Raw genomic sequence first — 19768 nt, 5'->3', positions numbered from 1 at the left:
TTTTTTAATTACGGTGTTCATCTGAAGGGTTAGGTCATGTGATATTTTTATAAAGCAGGTTATTACGGACACAGCAATACCTAATTTGTATATGCATATTCTGAGCCTTATTTTTTTATTTATTGGGCGATTGTTTTAGGTAGGGGCTTATTTTTTGCGGGATGAGGTAACGGTTAGATTGGTACTATTTTGGTGGGCATACGCCTTTTTGATCGTTTGGTGTTGTACTTTTAGTGATGTAAGGTGACAAAAATTTTTTTGTTGAGCACAGTTTTTTTTTTGTACGGTGTTCATCTGAGGGGTTAGGTCATGTGATATGTTTATAGAGCCGGTCGATACGGATGCGGCTATACCTAATATGTCTACAGTGTGTATTACTCATACAGCTTCCTGCCTGTGAGATCCTCCACCAGAAGGCAGCCCCGATGCCTTAGGAAGGCATCGGGGCTGCCTTCCATGCCATTGGGTCCCCGTCACAGCAGCACAGGGACCCCGCCGGACATCGCACTTGCTATGGTCAGCGCTGACCGCGGCACATCAAGGGTTAATGCGCCGGCATCTGTGATTTCACCAATGCTGGCGCATGCAGCAGGGGTCCGGCTATCAGTGACTGCTGGACTCCTGCTGCAGATCAGGCGTGCGCAGCTCCTGCACTTGCCCGATCCCCATGAAGTACATGTACGTCACGGGTCTTTAAGTCCCGCAAAGAAATGACGTACATGTACGTCATGGGTCCTTAAGGGGTTAAAGGGACCGAGGGTGGGTCCCCATTCAAAAATTGCTGTGGGGCTGAGTCAGTTCTAGTTATGCCACTGAGTGGGACTACTCAATTGTTATTATATATGGATGAGAAATTTAAGTAAAAAAGTGTGTAAAGTGTATAAGCAGCTCATGGGGTTGGGGATTCTTAATATTGGATAGATTAATAATTTTATATATATATATTTTTTAATAATTAGTCTACTAAATAGTGCTACCTAGTGGGGATGAACAGTTAATAGGAGGAAACGTCCCAATGGAAGGGGGAGCATTTTGTTATCATAACAAAAAAAAAATCCTACCAGAAAAATAACAAAATGACAACAAAAATATTAGATAAATAGGAGAATGTTTTCTTTTTGGTGGCAATAATGTATCATGCATGTAATACTGCGGACAGATCCTTCCTAACACCAGGTGGAAAGCGGCGCTCAATCTGGTATGTTGGCACATAACTTAATGAGCAGAGCCAAGTGAATATCTGATATTACTATAGATGTGTTCACGGCTCACTGTGTAGTGTCGCAACAGAGCAGAGTGCACTGACATGTATAGCAACATTATATCCACTCCGATTATCTGTGTATTAATACATTAGTGCTGTAATTGGATGTGACAGGATATCTCCTAGCACTAATGACGGGACACAATTTTAATAGAGTTTAAGCACCTTTTATTAATGGGCAGTGACATTAGAATAAGATCTGTGGTAGCACAGTTACTTTATGTGATGTTATGACATAAACCATCATTAAAGGGGTATTCCCATTTTGCAATTTTCAGCCTCAATTGACAGGAAAGAACCCATACTACCGCTTACTAATAGTGATTGTTTTCCTGCACTCCATCATGGTCACATGACATTTTCCACTGTGTTGGTTCCCTATCTTGGTGGCATCATGTCTATAGCTAAGGCCTGTCAAGGCTCTGTCCTGGGTAATGCCTCTGTATAGAACGTTTGAGGTTCAAATCTCACTAAAACCTGTAACATAATTTTTTGTTGTAAAAATATTATTTTAACTTTTTACCTTTTTTATCTTTCATGGTAAAAGTTACAATTATCTGCAAAGTTGTGTGGCTGTCATGGCCCATAACAGGTAGGAACTAGTGTTAGGGACCACTCATGAAGGCGACATTGACGTGGTGAGTGGCTTATTACGCTTTGGCCAAAATGTACACCAATGCCTTATTCAACATCCAGCATAAAGGCAGGGCAGAGTGCTGGTTGCAGAGTGCGATTGCATTTGTGTTTTTGCGTTTGTATCTGTATTTCGCCATAGCAATGTGCACCTGCTAGGGGTTGTGCGGGCTGAACCCCCCACATTTTTCTCTTTGTAGTATATATTGGAGGCGTGGCGATCTCCAAGCAGTCATGCACACCTGACCAGTTAGTATGCCCTGGAGGCTGGTTTTAAAGTCAGTATAAAACTGAGTCTGCTTATATAGCACCTACCAGTAGCCATTTGGCTACAGGAGAAGTATGTAGTGGGCTCAGCATGCATGTTGGTACTTGCATCCCTGGATCCCATGGAAGCTGTAATGGCACCGGACGGGGTTAAAAGCAGAGTCTGCTTGGCGTGCATGCTGTACCTGCGCTCCCTGGACTTTGTGTGGCTGTCATGGCCCATAACAGGTAGGAACTAGTGTTAGGGACCACTCATAGAGGCGACCTTGACGTGGTGAGTGGCTTATTACGCTTTGGCCAAAATGTACACCAATGCCTCATTCAACATCCAGCATAGAGGCAGGGCAGAGTGCTGGTTTGCAGAGTGCGACTGCATTTGTGTTTTTGCGTTTGTATCTGTATTTCGCCATAGCAATGTGCACCTGCATACAGGGTTGTGCAGGCTGAACCCCCCACATTTGTATCTGCAAAGTTATGGTTACAAAAAAAAAATAACAAAGCAAAACTACTGTATTCAAGTTTTTGTAACATCCTTAGGCTACTTTCACACTAGCGGCAGGACGGATCAGACATGCTGTTCACCCTGTCGGATCCATCCTGCCGCTATTTCGCCGTGCCGCCGTCCCCATTGACTATATTGGGGATGGGGGAGGAGCTCCGGCGCAGCACGGCAGTGCACGGCGAGAGGCCGCCGGACTAAAAAGTCGGACATGCAGTACTCTTAGTCCGGCCCTTTCGATGCGGACGGAGCGGCAGTCCGGCGGCACGGCGAAATAGCGGCAGGACGCATCCGACAGGGTGAACAGCCTGTCGGATCCGTCCTGTCGCTAGTGTCAAAGTACCCTTAGTATGAAATATCACTAAACAGCATTTGGTACCCCTGTAATCATAATAAGCTCCATTCCAGTCTGAGATCCTTTATTTTAGACAAAAAATTTTTTTTTTTCTTATATCTAAAAATACAGATCTCAGACAGAAGTGGCTAAAAAGGATGCAAAATGTGCATAATGAAGCATAACAGAGGCTTAAAATACATGATCCATTTTTTGGTTTATTTTTCTGTTCTTCTGATGGATCAAAAGAACGGAAAAGTAAACGGTGATGTGAACACAGCCTTAGCAATGTTTCCCTGTTGTCTCCTCAGTTTCCACTTGGACAAAATTCCATGGCACAAAAACAGAATTCTGGCATAAATCGGGGCAGGATATCTGTGCACCTGAATAGTATATGGTAACAGTACAATTTGTCAAATGTTGAAACTTGGATTCCTATTCTTAAACAGTGCAAAACTCAACAGTATTAGTGAATCTGCCCCATTTCCCCAGTAACTGTGTGACATGCCAGCATGGGAGCTAAAATACCAGCAAGCTATTTTCCCAGAAATAGCACTAACGCAAACTAAAGTGTGTAACAACAAGAGAAAATGTCATTAGTCATTGGACTCGAGTGGGTAGGAGACTGAATCCGCCCATAGGATATAGAGTACGTGGCCTATAATGTATATCTTTTAACAGAAAACACCACTAAAACATAACTTTTAATATTACTCACTAAAATGCCTTCGCTTTACCTCCTTTTGCTTATTATTCTCATCGGGTTGATTATGAAAGAGATATGTCCCTACTCCTTTCCCTATTGCTATTTAGACCCTACCTAAAAACGGAATGGCCACCCCGATAGGGGCGATCCCGTGTCAGGAACTTCCTAGTCACCCTAGCACAGAAAAGAATCCCATCACCATAGTATAAAAGAGAGTGTTCATGTCCAGTAGTCACGTCAAAATTGTCGGTACGTCACACCTAACCTTGGTGAAAGAAAAAAAATAAAAATAATTATAAAAAAGTGTGTATATATGTACCAAAATTAAACCATAGATAGTATGCAATGCTTGTTTCCAATGCGTTTCACCGTGCCAACAGGCACAAGCTCATGAGGGGACAATATCACAATGGAAGTATATCCATATAATAGGGGTAAAGAAAGAAAAATGCAGAAACCCAAAGTAAAGAAAGACCATCATAAAAAATATCAGATAAATACTGTGGCACTCTGAACAAACCAGATAAATCTCATGATATATATATATATTGGCATCCTGAAATATATCAGGTATACTCATGACCTGTGATACCCTGCAGATAGCTTATGATGTTGTGTGGTACCCTGAACCAACAATTCAGATTTAATCAGGGACCACACCCCATACACAGATATATGTCAGGTATTAAAGGGAACCTGTCATCAACTTTAAGCTGACCTCACTGAGGGCAGCACAAAATACTGACAAAAAAAATGCTGAGCGGTGTGTCACTCATGAGCTAAAAGTAAGTGGTTGCTGAGAACCAGCATCATAATCATTGCAGCCCAGGCCTAGAAAAGAGTCACATCTACCTGAGAAGAGTCCTGGTTATTCATAATCTCCTGCTCTCCTCGCCCATCTGCTGATGATTGGCAGAGAAAGGGAGAAAACTAGGTAGAAGACTGTAAATCATCAGCAGGTGGGCAGGGAGAGCAGGACTTCATGAATAACCATGACTCTGACCATGACACGGGATCGCCCCTATCGGAGTGGCCATTCCGTTTTTAGGTAGGGTCTAAATAGCAATAGGGGAAGGAGTAGGGACATATCTCTTTCATAATCAACCCGATGAGAATAATAAGTAAAAGGAGGTAAATAGAAGGCATTTTAGTGAGTAATATTAAAAGTTATGTTTTAGTGGTGTTTTCTGTGATATTTGCTTTCTTCACTCCACTATTTGCATCTATCTGACCCTTTGACGGACGACTAGTCAGAGCTGTAACAGATATCTGTTTACAGGAAATACCTCGTATACTGCATTTCTATATCGAATAAAAGTGATATACGACAGAACGCATTCAATAAACGAAGAAAAAACGTTTGTAGCGGTAGTAAAATGGGTTTGGAAGTGAAGTGCATCCATGCACGTTTCCAGCCTGACCTACAATTCTGCAACAGTAAGCAGCGCCTGCTGATTCTGACAAGGGAGGGGGGTATAAGTTAAATTAAAATATGGGTGTATATGCAAGTAAGGGAATTAGAAACATCTGTGCACAATGGAGAGCTATGCACGCCTACAAGTTTTCGTAAATGACTTTTACTGTGTTTGTTTTTCCACAATAAAATGGGATAGGTTCCTATAACTATTTCCATTTATGACAATGGCCTGGACAAACCTCAGGTCACGTGGACATCCCCGGATTTCATCAGTGAGATGTATATTCTGTGCTTGGTTATACAAGAGGAGAAGAATCTGAGGGTCTGTACTTCCTTAGGATAATCTTCTTTGACCATTACTCCTGTGGACAGTTCTAGGACTGCACAGTATGGACTCTTTCTAAGCTAATAACATAGGACGTGCCACGTTGCAGTAAGTTCTGGGACCTTCTGCCTGCTGAGTCCCTCAACCATCTAAGAAGTCACTACTACTGTGCACTGTATGCAATGGTCTGGGTCATAAAGCTGTGCCTCAAATATGAATCAATAATAAATAATTCATATAGGAAAAGGTTTCATCTTAGGGCAATAGTAGTTGCCACCCTGTGCACCTTGCTCCTTCTACTTCCTCTACATAGTCACCTCACCTGGCCCGGTGAAGTAGAGCAAGTGGCTGACAGAGGAAGCAGGGGGAGCAAGGGTGCACAGAGTGGCTTAGGCCCGCCATCGGTGCACTTAACTGCTCATTTGCATATGGATTAAAATGACTTTTTCTCAAGCATGGAGCAATGGATCGCTAAATGAAAGGTTGATTGAGCTGAGCTAGTCCTACAAGGGATGGGGGAACATTTATCAAGATTGGCGTTCCCGTACACCAGACTTGATCCCAGTGCACTGGAGTAAGATGCTCCTAATTTATTAAGAAGCAAGTTCCTCTTAATAAATCAGGCGCATCTCTGGCATCTCTGTGCGCCAGAATCTCAAATCTACTTCAGCCATGGGCTGGCAAAGACTTGAGCTATAGCGTATGCCAGTTACTGGCCCTACCTTTAGTAAATCTGACGGGCCGTAATAGGCTTTACCCCCTCCCGCTAAGCCCCATCCTTTTCTCACCACTTCCAAAAAGTGTTGAACAGCTTGAAAAGACACAAATTATGTCTCCCATTGTGCCGGCTTTAATAGCGAATTTCCTGGTGACAGGTTCACTTTAAGGGTCCATGATCTGTATCCAGATTTCATTAAATTAGCCCTTTAAGGCTACTTTCATACTCGCATTGCTGTTTTCCGTGTGGTCTCCATGCATTCTGAATGGAAAGAGATCGGTTCAGGATGCATCAGGATGTCTTCCGTTCTGGCAGCATTCCGTTTTGTGACCGGACACAAAACCGCAGCAAAATGCAGTTTTGTATCCAATCATAAAAACGGAAAAAATATGGAAAACGATGTAAATCAATGGTGACGGATCCGTTTTTTTAGGCGCCTGTATGTAAATGCAGCTCTCCCCTCTGCTTAATGATAGGCAATTATCGGAAACAAAAGGTATAACTTTCCCGTCAGTTGGCTAGTATAAAGGGCCTTTTACACTATGTATTCTGGTGGATAGCGTTTCTGCCAAACCCTGTTTCATCCATTGGTCAGCCAGATAATAAATTGATTGAATAATGATTTTCTGGTAGAGAACACTTTTTCACTGCTCTGGACCTCAAAGTGATACAGTTGAGGATAGGCATTATTCATGTGCCATGTATTTCAGCATTCAGTGACTTCTGTGGTCCATCGTCTTGAGGTTAAGCCTTGTGGGTGTTACTTCTAGATGCTTCTATGTCACAATAACAACACTTACAGGCTACCATAGCAAATCTAGCAGATTTCACAAACTGACCTGTGGCAAAGGTGGCATTGTTTAGGCTCTTTACTACAACCTGTACCACCACCATATGCTTGTCTATGGAGATGCACCTGTTTGCAATGGATGTGGTTGCAACTCCTGAACTCAATAATTGAGAAGATGGGTCCACATACTTTTGCCAATATGGTGCCGCTAAAAGGGGTTATCCAGGAATGGATAATGATGACCTATCTTCAGGATAGGTCATCACTATCACATTGGTGGGGGTCCGAGTCCCAGCACCCCTGCCGATCAGCTGTTTCAGGTACCAGAGGATAGGTGATCAATATTAATTACTGGAAAACTCCTTTAAGTGTGAGGAAAACCTAAGCGTGGTCTTCATGATCAAGCCTAAAATATAATAGCTACATGGGTTACCAGCAGTTCCAGTGCAGCCCTGGAGTCATTTCTGGAGCCATGGTTTTACTAGTCACTTTTATAAAGGTTTGCTCATTACCCAGTTATGAGGTTTAATTGAATTTTCCAAGTCTTTCTTGTATCCGCAGACAGGCTTGGAAATCAAGCAATCATGTCCTCTTTAAGCAAAGACAAGATGTTACAGTATAGACTTGCTAGCGGCCAATTTATCTCATCAGCGCTGATGCTGGCATAGCTGCCAAGCCATTGGCTACATCATTAGTCCCGATCAAGAGGGCTTTGTCCTGAAAACACAAACAGCTGGCAATATTTGTCGAATAATTTAGCAGCGTTTTAACATTTCGGCTGGCATTATAGTCTTTTGTAGGGTTAAACGCATCGGTCTTCAGACGGAATTGTTCTGGAGAGCTGTTTCATTAACGACATCTGCATACACAATAAGCTCTTTCTTCTTCTCCATCTGGGGTGCTGGTTAAGACATCCAAGTTGAGAGGGATGTTCCTTTCCTCTCTTTTCTGCTTTGTATAAAGCTTTGCTATGCAAGATGAGGCTAAGTGAGAACATTAATGTTTCCTCAGCCGCCGATGACTGTTGCTGCTGACTCTGTGTGACTGGAGATTATTTTTTTACCAGGATAACCTTCTTCTTAGATAACTTAGATGAGTAGCTTCCTATCCAGTCCCTTCCTTGTCATATCTGAACATAACCAGAGATCCTACAGTCATTCATATTCAGGATGCATAGACTTTTACGAGACTTTGTTAACGGATCTGTAATGTAACTAGTTGTTTACTACATTTTTGGCAGTCAGCATCCAGGCACTGGTCTCAGAGGGTCCCGATAGGGGACAGCTACTGTATAATATATAGGGGCGTAGTGGTGGTCTGACCCTGATCTTTAAGTTTGTAAGTAATATGATATATATCCAGTATAATGTGGAGAGGTGACACAGAATGGTTGAGGGCACATTTCACCTCCACCACTATCTATATAATATAATGTAATTTTTTGATGGGCCCATAAAGTAAAACTATTTAGTGGTGCAAATTTTCTGCAAGATTTTTCATTAATGGATGAGGAATACATTGGAGCTGGATAAACAAAAACATGTTTTTTTCTGGTACTTAGATATTGACGACCTATCCTCAAGATAGGTTATCATTATCAGATTGGTGAGGGTCCGACACTGGGCACTCCCATCAATTAGCCGTCGATCACGGAAACTATACAGTGGAAACCAGCACCTGGATCTGAATACTTTTGTAATTATATGTTATTAAAAAATTTGCATAGCTACTGAGTTATTCAATAAAATCTATCTGTATAGTGCCACCTGCTGTTTGTTCTTTTGTTATTTCTTTTTCCGGCTCACTTAGTAGACCGCACATGCTCAGTTTCATCCTTCAACTGCCTCCTGAGTTGTGATAGGGAGAGCTGAGACACGCCCCCTGAGCTGTGATAGGGAGAGCTTCGACACGCCCCCTGAGTTGCTACAGAAAGGACACTCCCCCATGAGCTTCCAGCTTGATATAAATCAAGCAGAGCAATAAATAGGGAAATCTCCGGATCGATGTGAGGTGCAGGGCTGGTTCTAGCTTTGTTAGAAAGAGATTGTCATGTACTATATGATGTTCGATTTAAATTCCCATTTGACATCCCTTTATGTCAAATGGGAACTGATATCTGGAAGCTCCACTCCTTGCCTCCTCCTGTGGTCAAGAGGATGACCCCGCAGAGGACCAAAGGCGTGAGAAATTAAATCCAATGCGTGTATAATATTATTTTCTGAATATTTACGCTAATGAAAGAGGTTGTGTCATCTCAGGATCCCACTAGGACTCATTCTGTCCATGTTTTACATTTGAATCCTAACATTTAATCAACAGTGTATGGCCATGTGCAATGCTACATTTCTCCTGTAGGGGCCGCTGCAAGGAAAATCAGGAGCCAAAAGGCAAAATTAACTGGAGGTCTCGGGAGCCAGAAACCAATGCAGAAGCTCTCCTAAAATAAAGGGGTTGTGATAGGACCTTCAATATGAAGAAGCCCTAGTAGCATACAAGTATAATTTCCCAGACAGTGCTACACTCCTTCTTTGTCTCCACACAGTGGGGATTTTTTTTTCATACCTTCATCAGTGACTTACGTCATTTTAACACATGGACCCCCGACCTTACTAATACAGGAGTTGCCTACTCAAGCTGAGAACACTAATGTGTTAAGTCGGATTTTTAATTCCAGCTGTGGTCAAAATAGCGTCGCGCAGAACAGGAAGGTGTTTCATTTTCAAGCCCGAGCTGTTGAGCAGGAATAAAATTGCAACGAATGAAGCAGAGAACCCGAGAAGAAAGGAGGGGGCAGGTGACACAAGATAGCACATAACATCTTCCTGTGCTTTTCCGAAAAAAGAAAAAAATCAACAGCTCAGATAAATGATCACAACAATTGCAGTGACATCTACATGTCACCATGTGGGGGCTTACTGTGTCAGCAGGCAACTGCGTAATAGGTTGTCAGCTGACACCGCCAAAGAGGAAGAACTTCTTTCAGCACCGCTGATGAGACTGAACCGAGCCGAATACTGAAGCATGGAAGCCATGGAATGGAGATACCAGGAAAGCTGCGTAGTAGGGTTCTGCAGAATGCTGGAGTGAGCATACATAATAATACTGTACTGTAAGAGGAGCAAATCATATAGCGCCAACATATTCCGCAGCGCTTTACCATCAGGGCAAACAGGTCAACAATTAAAACAAGAGGAACGAGGGCCCTGCTTCCAAGAGCTTACAATCTATTAAGGACAGCAATGACAGCATGTAGCATTGTTCAGTTAGGTAGATAGATCAGGCTTGGACTAGGGATGGCCAACCTGACCTCGCCAGCTGTTGCAGAACTATAACTCCCAGCATGCCCACACTGCCTACAGCAGAGCATGGTGGGAGTTGTAGTTTTACAACAGCTGGAGAGCCGCAGGTTGGCCATCCCTGGACCAGGGGAACAGGTGAATCCCTCGTGGCCCTAGTTCCCTACCCTGTACACAAGTGGCCCATGACTCTGACAGCACTACATATATGTTCATATTAAACCTTAATTAAGTTAACAAAGTACCCAGTTTATTATCATAGACGCTTGTGGTGGCCGAGATGACTTCTAGGCCCAGAGGCAGGGCAACCGGTATCCTGTTTCCCCAGGGACCTGCCCTCAGAAGGGCAATACAGGGGCCCATGAGCATCATGTAGTATTTTCTGCTGCTGTGTGAGAAGGTGATATTTGCATAGAGCTTTACAGTGAGCCCCAGAATGCATTTCATTCCGATAGATATGTATTAGATAGACAGATTCTATCTATCTGTCTATCTATTTATCTATTATCTATCTAATATCTATCTATCTATCTATCCCTCTAATATCTATCAATCTATCTAATATCTATCTATCTATCTATCTATCTATCTATCTATCCCTCTAATATCTATCATCTATCTATCTATCTGTCTATCTATCTATCTATCTATCTATCTATCCCTCTAATATCTATCATCTATCTATCTATCTGTCTATCTATCTATCTATCTATCTATCTATCTATCTATCCCTCTAATATCTATCTATCTATCCCTCTAATATCTATCTATCTATCCCTCTAATATCTATCATCTAGCTATCTATCTATCTATCTATCTTCTATCTATCTATCTATCCCTCTAATATCTATCTATCTATCTATCTATCTATCCCTCTAATATCTATCAATCTATCTATCTATCTATCTATCTATCTATCCCTCTAATATCTATCTATCCCTCTAATATCTATCATCTAGCTATCTATCAATCTATCTATCTATCTATCTGTCTATCTATCTATCTATCTATCTGTCTATCTATCTATCTATCTATCTATCTATCTGTCTATCCTTCTAATATCTATCATCTATCTATCTACAGATGCAGCTGATCTAAACTTAATGGTTAACGCATTAAGTAAAGTACGGCAAGAAAATTTCAGTTGCTTTTGTCACAAGATAACCGAGATAGCGCTGTGCCACGTGTTATCAGAGTCAACTTTAGCTCAGCTACATCTGTGTCTGTCTAATATCTATCTAGGCCGAGAAAGGCTCCAGTATAGAGCCGAAACGTGCTTCCAGCATGGGCGAATAAATACTTTTTATTTGCGAGTGCTGCCTGTTTTCCATTATTATATTTTTGGCCCATTGTCAGGCCCCTTTGGGCTTGCACCTCGTGGTTGCCATATTTTTTATTTTTTGCCTTGTGCTGCCATTCTTCCTATTTTGTATATATCTATCTACACTATATATCTATCTATTCTACAACATCTGCCTATTTATCTTTCTATCTCTCTCATATCTATCTCTTATCTATCTATCTATCTCTTATCTATCTATCTATCTCTCTATCTATCTATCTTTCTATCTATCTCTTATCTATCTATCTATCTCTCTATCTATCTATCTATCTATCTTTCTATCTATCTCTTATCTATCTACCTATCTATCTATCTCTTATCTATCTATCTACCTATCTATCTATCTATCTATCTATCTATCTATCTCATATCTGTCTATCTATCTCTTATCTATCTATCTACCTATCTATCTATCTATCTCATATCTGTCTATCTATCTCTTATCTATCTATCTCCTATCTATCTATCTATCTATCTCTTATCTATCTCTCTATCTATCTATCTATCTTTCTATCTATCTCTTATCTATCTACCTATCTATCTATCTCTTATCTATCTATCTACCTATCTATCTATCTATCTATCTATCTATCTATCTCATATCTGTCTATCTATCTCTTATCTATCTACCTATCTATCTATCTCATATCTATCTATCTCTTATCTATCTATCTATCTATCTATCTATCTATCTATCTATCTATCTATCTATCTATCTCTCATCTATCTATCTATCTCTTATCTATCTATCTACCTATCTATCTATCTCATATCTATCTATCTCTTATCTATCTATCTATCTATCTATCTATCTATCTATGTGACCTGCTCATTTTTCCTTGCTAGTAGAAAAAGCAGCAGGCATGCAGGTATGTTGTTGCAAAAACCGCATTCATTTTTGTGCCTTTTTTGCCGCAGTAAAAGCGATGCACAGCCGCAGCCTGAGGACGCTTCCTGCGTACCAATCAAAAGACAGTATGCAGGAAGCGCTAAAGCCCCCTAGTGGCAGCTGCAGGTAGACAGAATGTTATGTGAAGACAATCTGCGTAGTAGGAGGAACTGGGCAAATTATTACCTAGTTTTGTGGGGAATACTTTCAGTATAAGGCCTCTTTCACACGGGCGTCATATTTTTGGCCCGGATAAGAGGCGGGTGCGTTGTAATTGGTTTTGCACTCGCGTGAGAAAAATCGCGCATGTTTGGTACCCAAACCCGAACTTCTTCACAGAAGTTCGGGCTTGGGATTGATGTTCTGAAGATTGTATTATTTTCCCTTAACTCACAAGCGGAGCCCCGAACGCTAGTGTGAAAGTAGCCTAACCTGCATTTTATCCATTCAAATCTATGCTCTCTATGCTTAGGAGTCCAGTGGGCGGCCCTACCTAATGATTGACGGCTATCTCGGATCAGTGAATCTGCAGCAGAAATATGAGGCTAAAATGTAGATTTGCATGTAGACCATACACATATTATCAGCAGAATGTTCTTGGATTGTGTTATGATTCCCATGCTTAAAGGGGTGGCCACTTACTGATCACTGTTGACCATTGTGTATGTAAGATGACTATATGGTACTTACCAATATAGCCTTTGTTAAAATTCTGCACCATTTTCTATATTTCATAAGGTATAGCCAAGTCTTTTGTGCTGTCCACACAGAGGTCCTGTCCATAAGATGGCTGCTGATGGAGGGTCATGTGACCAGGCAGATCACCTCCATGTGATGTCTACTCCATTCAAATACACTGCATCTGCCATCTGTGTAAGAATAGAGAAGGCTAAGTGATGTATCTGGTCACATGACCCTCCATCAGCGGCCATCTTATGGACAGGATCTCTATGCAGACAGTCCAGAAGATTTGTCCAACAAGGGGGCATTACATAGTCAACAAAGACTATATTAGTAAGTGCCATATAGTCATCTTACATACACATTGGTCATCAGTAGCCAAAAAGTGGACAACCCCTTTAAATCCTGACAAAATTCTAAACATATGAACATAGCCTTAACTGCTTCCTGGCGTTCTCAATTTGTCTTGTGCCCTTTCTGGGTCCCATAGCAGTTGACACGCCTAGTCCGCTGGTAGTTAAGCTCCTGCAAGGTTGCCGTTCCAGGTTCAGTTGTCTTCCAAGACTCCTCGTCTGCACAGAGTGTATTGTACCTGTTAGTGACACCAGGAACTGCATTCATTCCGATCTGAATGGTAGCACATGCCTGGCAGCATGATCCTGTAGTGAGAGCGCTTGCCGTTTCCAAGTGCTAAGATAATGGTCGCTACGTATAATAAAAAACAAGTCGCTTCCTGCAATTCTTCTCGTCTGGCATCTATTGTACACAGTGAAATGGCTGGAACACGGGAACCAAGCACAGGGTGTTCATCGTAAACAGGATCATAGAAAATAGCCCAGGTCGGTGCGTGATGAACGTGCAGGCCGGAGTCTAATTGATGTGGGTGGAGATGGGAACGTGTGCCTGAGGAGAACAATAGCTTCCATGATTTCATGAGATGTTTATGCATTTTTGATGGAAAATAATTGGACATTAATTGATGTTGTTCATTGTTTATTCTGTAGATTGAGCTTTCCACGCTCTTCTCCAGCCAGGTGTGTATCGTAGGAGGAGAAGTTGTGCTGAGATTTACAGTGTGAACCCTAAGAAAGAATTATACATACAAATTGTGCGATTACTTTCTAGTGTTGGGCAAATCGAAGTCCACAAAGTGAACTTTGATACGAATTTCAGGATAAATTTGATTCCCCGCGAAGCCGAATTTCCTTGTGATCCGTGGTAGTGAATCCGATTTAAGGCTACTTTCTTGTGGATCCGTCATGGATCTCCAAAAACGCTTCCGTTACAATAATACAAACGCATGCATCCGTCATGAACGGATCCGGTTGTATTATGTCTTCTGTAGCGGTCCGCCTCCAGAGCGGAATGGAGACGGAACGGAGCCAAACTGATGCATTCTGAGCGGATCCTTTTCCATTCAGAATGATTTAGGGCAGAACTGATCCGTTTTGGACCGCTTGTGAGAGCCCTGAACGGATCTCAGAAACGGAAAGCCAAAACGCCAGTGTGAAAGTAGCCTAACCTGAAATAGTGTGAAAAAACAAAGAAAATCATACTTACCTGCTTCATTTGATTGCGACTGACCGGCACCCGCCATCTTGCTTAAAGATCTCGCACAAAATCCTGTGCGCAGTGACGTATGATGTCACCACACAGCCACGCAGGTTCGTATGATGGCGTCATCACAGGCCACGTCACATTCCGTGCCAGTTCTTCAAGCAAGATGGTGGCGGCCGGTCCGTCGCATGCAAATTTTTATGTTTTTTAATTTAATTTGACACTGTTATGTATATCAGATGCTGCGATCAGCTATGAACACGACAGCTGAGGGGTACAATGACAGGGGGCGCCACAATCGCCGCTCCCCACTACTTACAGTGCGCTTCATGACAAAGTAATTTGTCACAATGCAATTTTTTTCTAAAATTTGTCGAAGCTGCCGAATCAAACTTTTGAATAATTCGCTCATCTCTATTTCTTACCACTGCTGCATTAGTTTTAGACAGAGCTGTATCTTGGCTTTCCTGCAGCTGGGGCAAAGATTCAGTTTACCCTTTACTCAATATAACCTTGCCAGTACACAGTCACTTACCCTTGTGCCCCCTGGCAGGATCCATCAGCCCCCCCCCACCATTTAGCTGCTCTCCTTAGTTCAGTAATTAGCTTTTTAGCATTTCGATTCCTGCTTCATGTAATGCATTTCTTGAATATGTGATTTATAGGTCATTTTTCCCCTACTGAAAAATGGAATTGAAAGTGATTAAAAAGTCGTAGGTACTGTACCGCAAAATGGTACCAAAAAAAGCTGGCGTTCATCCCACAAAACACAATCCTTCAAACAGCTCTGTAGACAAAAACAATGAAGTTATCAAAACATAATAAAAACGTTATAGATTTGCTATCGCTGTAATTGTATTGAGCCGCAGAATAAGCTTGTCATGTCTCTTTTTAGTGCATAATGATTGGAAAAAACTAAATATAGTGACTCAATGGTGCCATTAAAAAAATACAACTTGGCCCGCAAAGAATAAGGCCGCATGAGCAGAAAAGTAAAAAAGTTATGGGGCTTGGAAGACGGCGAGGAAAAAATGAAAAAGCAAAACAAAAATTGATTTGTTAAGGGGTTAAAAAAAATCTTTTTTTTTTTTTCTTTTTTATCCTAAAGTGTGTGAAGTGAGCAAAGAGAATTCTCCCAAGGCCGTCATACAGTTATGAATGTGTCTTGTGCTAAGGAAGTTATTCCCATAGGATCAGCTTTAGGATCCTGGCTATACTTGACAGCGTGGCTCCAAACAGTTCATTTCCACCGTAACAACTTTCTGTATAGATCATGGAAACTGCTGACGACAGGGCCACCTCTTTCCCAGGAGCAGAGGCAGACAATGGCGCCCTCTCTACAGTGTATTCCATAGCGTGGCTGTAAATACCACCGAGACGTCCCCTCCTGTAGTCACCTGGATGCCTTTTCCCGATGTCACGGAAGCGTGTGCTGCATTTTAGCTCTAGCAGAACATGTCAGACCTGTTTCCAAAAGTGTGAAGGTGTTTGGCTTTTCATATTTAACAGTATAGCCCGTTGCAGCACTTCGCAGCGTCCTGTTACATAGTTTTACATATTTTTTTCTCGGTGATGTCATAAATGTGAAAAACAGTCATCCTAACCTACTGTGACAAGCGTCATCAGCGCCCATCCTTCTTGCTTTGTCTATGGGAATAGTTTCGTACTGTCCAGCTGAACATATACGGTATATTTCGATGAATAATCTACTTTTCATACAAATAATGATGCAAATACATATTCCATAATACAAATTTCATATAAATAATACAAATACAATAATTATAAGTAAAATACAGTAATAAATAAAATAATACAATAAAATAATACAATAAAATAGTGATACTAATAATACAATAATAAATAAAATACAGTAATAAAAAAATACAATAAAAATAGTAATAATACAATAAAAAATAAAATACAGTAATAAATAAAATAATACAATAACAATATTAATACTAATACAATAATAAATAAAATACAGTAATAAATAAAATAATACAATACAAAAAGTAATGCTAATAATACAATAATAAATAAAATACAGTAATTAATAAAACAATAAATAAAAAACAATAAAAATAGTAATACAATAAAAAATAAAATACAGTAATAAATAAAACAATACAATAACAATATTAATACTAATACAATAATACATAAAATACAGTAGTAAATAAAATAATACAATAAAAATATTAATAATACAATAAAAAATAAAATACGATTAAATTCAACAATATTAATATGAATAAGTTAATAAATAAGATCCCAATGTGTACAATTGAGGATAAGATGGTAAATTCAAATATCAGACAATAGTGGTGTTCACTAATTGAATTCTGGAGAATAGTTCCATATATGGTGATCCACTCCGACAACCAGTCTTTATAGCAGGTCTCTCGTATATGGTAGTCTAGAGTCCCAGGCGTATGCAGCTGTAAGTTTTTACTGAATGATAATTCAGCTGCTAATATGCGCAGCGGCGTCCCGCTGTATTAGTATGAAGCGATCGCTTTTAGGTGGGATATGCAAGATCTTACCCGAGGATCCTTTGCACTGGATGATAACCCCTCGACTCATCCAGTGCAAAGGATCCTCGGGTAAGATCTTGCATATCCCACCTAAAAGCGATCGCTTCATACTAATACAGCGGGACGCCGCTGCGCGTATTAGCAGCTGAATTATCATTCAGTAAAAACTTACAGCTGCATACGCCTGGGACTCTGACTTTACCATATACGAGAGACCTGCTATAAAGACTGGTCGTCGGAGTGGATCACCATATATGGAACTATTCTTCAGAATTCAATTAGTGAACACCACTATTGTTGATATTGAATTTACCATCTTATCCTCAATTGCACACATTGGGATCTTATTTATTAACTTATTCATATTAATATTGTTGAATTTAATCCTTTTTTTACTGTTGTTTTATTTTATCATTTATATCTTTGCTAGTACCATTTTTTATCTGCTCTCCTTTTATTGTATTACCGACATTATACTGTGTTTTTGCTGTGATATATGTAATTAAAGATCCCTATACTTTTAGTGAGTGCGCCACTTCCATTCTTTTATACATTTATTTCTATCAGACTGGGTGCTGTCTGTTAGTGGGTGCACCTCTCTTGGATCCCCATCTCATTTTAGTGCGACATTCCCTATATTATAATAAATAAAATACAGTGATAAAATAACACAAAAATAGTAATAATACAATAATAAATAAAATTTAATACAATAATACAAATAATGGCAGTTTCTCTAGCTTACTGGTATATGCCGGTCATAGTTTTGTTTATTTATATATCCTATAGGCAGAACCATGTACAGAAGCACTGTTAAGGAGCCACCATGTTGGTGGAAACTGTGCATGGTAACCAATCACAGCACAGCTTTTATCTTTCGATAGTTGTACAACAAATGAAAGCTGTGCTGTGATTGGTTGCTATGGGCCACAGACAGTTTTGTCTTATAGACAGTTTCTTGTATCTCCTCTGCCATGGCCCTATATACTTGGAGGTTGTACAGAGTAATAATGTGTCCATGTGCACAGTGAAGGTGTAGAAATAGAGTTTCCCTTTAACTAATATAACTGCATTTTGGTGCTTTATTTTAAAGGGGTTTTCAAAGAACCTAAACATTTAAGATAACAGCAGAGATGGTTACCTGCCCCCCTGCCTCTGTTCCAGCACCCCTGCTCCGTTACTGCTCGGTGGTCTTTTTCTCTGGCGCTGCAGCTAAGATGTCTCTGACTACCCCAGTCACTGTCCTGAGTGGTCGCACGGAGTAGTCGGAGATGTTATCGCTGCAGTACCAGAATCAAAGACAACCGGGCAGCGCTGGAGTAGCGGCACTGCAACAGATTGGGGAACAGACAGGTGAGTAAGTCTTCTTTTGTTACTTTACAAACAATCCCTGGGGTTATCTAAACTTTTTGGGTCTCGGAGGACCTCTTTAAAGGGCATCTGTCCGCAGGTTTGTAGCTATGACACTGGCTGACCTGTTACATGTGCGCTTGGCAGCTGAAGACATCTGTGTTGGTCCCATGTCCATATGTGCCCGCATTGCTGAGAAAAATGATGTTATAATATATGCAAATGAGCCTCTAGGAGCAACGGGGGCGTTGCCATTACACCTAGAGACTCTGCTTTCTTAGCAACTGCACTTTCATTTACAGGGCCAGGCAGTGAAAACGTCATCACCTGACCCTGTCAATCAAAGTGCAGAAGGCGCGGCAGTTGCAGAGAGAGCAGAGCTCCTAGGTGTAATAGGAACGCCCCCGTTGCTCCTAGAGGCTCATTTGCATATATTAAAACAACATTTTTCTCAGCAATGCGGGCACATATGAACATGGGGCCATCACAGATGCCTTCAGCTGCCAAGCGCACATGTAACAAGTCAGCCAGTTTCGTAAGTAAAAATCTGCTGACAGATGCCCTTTAAGGGTGATAGCGCACTAGGTTTATAGGCAGTCCTATGTAATAATGTGTTTGTGGTGTTTCTGTAAAGTACACAGAGGCATAGCCAAATGATTTGTGTAGGTGCAGTACAACAGATGAGGTTCACGTCCTTAATGTGACCCCATTTTATCCTTACATTGGGATGAGACGCATACATCAGTGCTTCCTACATCCTCTTATATCTACAGAATGCACCTATCATTCATTACCTTTAATTAAGTTAAGCCGGATTCACAAGCAATCTATTCCTCTAATGGTCTTTAACCTGAGACATGTGTGCTGGGTCTTACAGCGGTACGAAGCAGAAGCCTCACAGCCAAAATCGTAATGCTCCTTTTTGCAGAATTAGCACTCCCGCCCCTCCCCCTATTCAGGGCAGACGGGACAGGTGTTTGCTCATGGGAAGAGGGCTCTGCATGTGGACACCACCTACGGTGATGAGCTCAGAAAGCTATGATATATACTCCCACTGTTTATGGTACACGCATGACACAAGGTAATATACTGTATAGTTTGCCTACCACCAGAACCGGTTTTAGGGGGTTATCAAACTGGGCAATCACCTAGTCCCCCTATTT

General features: G+C 41.0%; 1 protein-coding gene across 2 annotated transcripts in view; it reads left to right on the top strand.

Annotated features, from left to right (window-relative positions):
- EPHA3 (EPH receptor A3) overlaps positions 1-19768 on the top strand; it is a 352384-nt gene that overhangs the window by 193274 nt on the left and 139342 nt on the right. The gene's annotated exons all lie outside the window — the stretch shown is intronic.

Source organism: Bufo gargarizans, chromosome 3 (genome assembly GCF_014858855.1).
Source record: "Bufo gargarizans isolate SCDJY-AF-19 chromosome 3, ASM1485885v1, whole genome shotgun sequence".
In the NCBI taxonomy this organism is placed as follows: domain Eukaryota; kingdom Metazoa; phylum Chordata; class Amphibia; order Anura; family Bufonidae; genus Bufo; species Bufo gargarizans.
This window is presented reverse-complemented; position numbering and strand designations above follow the sequence as displayed.